At 39.1% G+C, this 3,002-nt stretch overlaps 1 non-coding gene across 1 annotated transcript; it reads left to right on the top strand.

Annotated features, from left to right (window-relative positions):
• Positions 1-2,612: 2,612 nt before the first annotated feature.
• Positions 2,613-2,684, top strand: trnae-uuc. Its single transcript has one exon. It is a non-coding gene; the product is annotated as a tRNA-Glu (tRNA).
• The last annotated feature ends 318 nt before the right edge of the window (positions 2,685-3,002 follow it).

Genomic DNA, 3,002 nt, shown 5'->3' with positions numbered 1-3,002 from the left:
TCTCACAACACAACAATATTCCCTCAGCAACAGGAAATGTACATGTTATGTAGATTCAAATTATACAAAGCTTTTTAAACGTTGAATAAACTTCATGGCTGCATTTCTTGCTCTGCAGTAAAATTCATGCAACAACAGGAGGATCAAATTAGAACATGCATCTGAAACCGAAAAACAAGGAGTAAGTATGTGTTTTCTCTGGTCTAGCGGTTAGGATTCCTGGTTTCACCCAGGTGGCCAGGGTTCAACTCCCGGTATGGGAAAGATCATCTTATCGTTAGGTACCCACTTGTGTAACAGATCTGCAGCAGTTTCTCACAACACAACAGTATTCCCTCAGCAACAGGAAATGTTAAATTTTATGTAGATTCAAACTATACAAGGGTTTTAAACGTTGAATAGGATTCCTGGTTTTCACCCAGGTGCCCCGGGTTCAACTCCGGTATGGGAAAGAATATATTTTTCGTTAGGTACCCACTTGTGTAACAACAGATGCAGCAGTTTCTCACAACACAACAATATTCTCTCAGAAACAGGAAAAGTCATGTAGATTCAAATTATACAAGGCTTTTTAAACTTTGAATACACTTCATGGCTGCATTTCTTGCTCTGCAGTAAAATTCATGCAACAACAGGAGGATCAAATTGCAGTGGTTTCACATAACACAACAGTATTCCCTCAGCAACAGGAAATGTTAAATTTTATGTAGATTCAAATTATACAAGGGTTTTTAAACGTTGAATAGGATTCCTGGTTTTCACCCAGGTGGCGTAGGTTCAACTCCCGGTATAAGAAAGAATAACTTGTCGTTAGGTACGCACTTGTGTAACAACAGATGCAGCAGTTTCACAAAACAATATTCCCTCAGCAACAGGAAATGTGACATGTCATGTAGATTCAAATTATACAAGGCTTTAAACGTTGAATACACTTCATGGCTGCATGTCTTCCTCTGCAGTAAAATTAATGCAACAACAGGAGGATCAAATTAAGATATGCATCTGATACAGAAAACCAAGGAACCTTGTTGTTGACAGACGCTATGACTGTGTACACTGGTCTAGCTGTAACCTGACTTTACCTTAGACGTGGGGCCAGTGGCGCAGTGGATAATGTGTCTGACTACGGATCAGTAGATTCTAGGTTCGACTCTAATGGCTGGCTCAATATTTTATTTAATTTGACTGAAATCAAGCTGGGAATGATACTGTATACCTTTCAGTGCTTCTGGCTGTTTTCACTTCAAACACATTTAGATGGATTTCATGGACATTCCCCAACATCTCTGAGAAAAAAAGATGTAGTTTTGAATCCAACAGGCATAATGTCAACATTTAAAGATTTGTCTGTGATGTGTATTTTAAGTATGTGTCTTCCCATATGGTCTAGCGGTTAGGATTCTTGGTTTTCACCCAGGTGGCCGGGTTCAACTCCCGGTATGGGAAAGAATATATTTTTCGTTAGGTTACCCACTTGTGTAACAACAGATGCAGCAGTTTCTCACAACACAACAATATTCCTCAGCAACAGGAAATGTGACTTGTTATGTAGATTCAAATTATACAAGGCTTTTTAAACGTTGAATACACTTCATGGCTGCATTTCTTGCTCTGCACTAAAATTCATGCAACAACAGGAGGATCAAATTAAGATATGCATCTGAAACAGAAAACCAAGGAACCTTGTTGTTGACAGACGCCATGACTGTGTACACTGGTCTAGCTGTGACCTGACTTCAGCTTAGATGTGGGTCCAGTGGCGAAATGGATAACGTGTCTGACTACGGATCAGAAGATTCCAGGTTTGACTCCTGGCTGGCTCAATACTTTATTTAATTGACTGAAATCAAGCTGGGAATGATACTGTATACCTTTCAGTTCTTCTGGCTGTTCTCACTTTAAACACATTTTAGACGGATTTCATCTGGACATTCCCCAACATCTCTGAGAAAAAAGATGTAGTTTTGAATCCAACAGGCATAATGTCAACATTTAAAGATTTGTCTGTGATGTGTATTTTAAGTATGTTGCTTCCCATATGGTCTAGCGGTTAGGATTCCTGGTTTTCACCCAGAGTGGCCAGGTTCAACTCGGTATGGGAAAGAATAACTTGTCATTAGGTACGCACTTGTGTAACAACAGATGCAGTAATTTCACACAACACAACAATATTCACTCAGCAACCCAGGAAATGTGACATGTTATGTAGATTCATATTATATAACGTTTTTTAAACGTTGAATACACTTCATGGCTGCATTTCTTGCTCTGCAGTAAAATTCATGCAACAACAGGAGGATCAAATTAACATATGCATCTGAAACAGAAAACCAAGGAACCTTGTTGTTGAGAGACGCTATGACTGTGTACACTGGTCTAGCTGTGACCTGACTTCATCTTAGACGTGGTGCCAGTGGCGCAATGGATAACTTGTTTGACTACGGATTAGAAGATTCTAGGTTCGACTCCTGGCTGTCTCAATACTTTGTTTAATTGACTGAAATCAAGCAGGGAATGATACTGTATTAAAAAAAGATGTAGCTTTTATATCAAACAGGCATAATGTCAACATTTAAAGATTTGACTGTGATGTGTATTTTAAGTATGTTTCTTCCCATATGGTCTAGCGGTAAGGATTCCTGGTTTTCACCCAGGTGGCCCGGGTTCAACTCCCGGTATGGGAAAGAATATATTTTCGTTAGGTACCCACTTGTGTAAGAACAGATGCAGCAGTTTCTCACAACACAACAGTATTCCCTAAGCAACAGGAAATGTTAAATTTTATGTAGATTCAAATTATACAAGGGTTTTTAAACGTTGAATAGGGATTCCTGGTTTTCACTCAGGTGCCCCGGTTCAACTCCCCCGGTATGGGAAAGAATATATTTTCGTTAGGTACGCACTTGTGTAACAACAGATGCAGCAGTTTCACAACACAACAATATTCTCTGTGAAACAGGAAAAGTCATGTAGATTCAAATTATACAAGGCTTTTTAAACTT

This window comes from Oncorhynchus gorbuscha, unplaced genomic scaffold, assembly GCF_021184085.1.
Source record: "Oncorhynchus gorbuscha isolate QuinsamMale2020 ecotype Even-year unplaced genomic scaffold, OgorEven_v1.0 Un_scaffold_19474, whole genome shotgun sequence".
NCBI lineage: Eukaryota > Metazoa > Chordata > Actinopteri > Salmoniformes > Salmonidae > Oncorhynchus > Oncorhynchus gorbuscha.
This window is presented reverse-complemented; position numbering and strand designations above follow the sequence as displayed.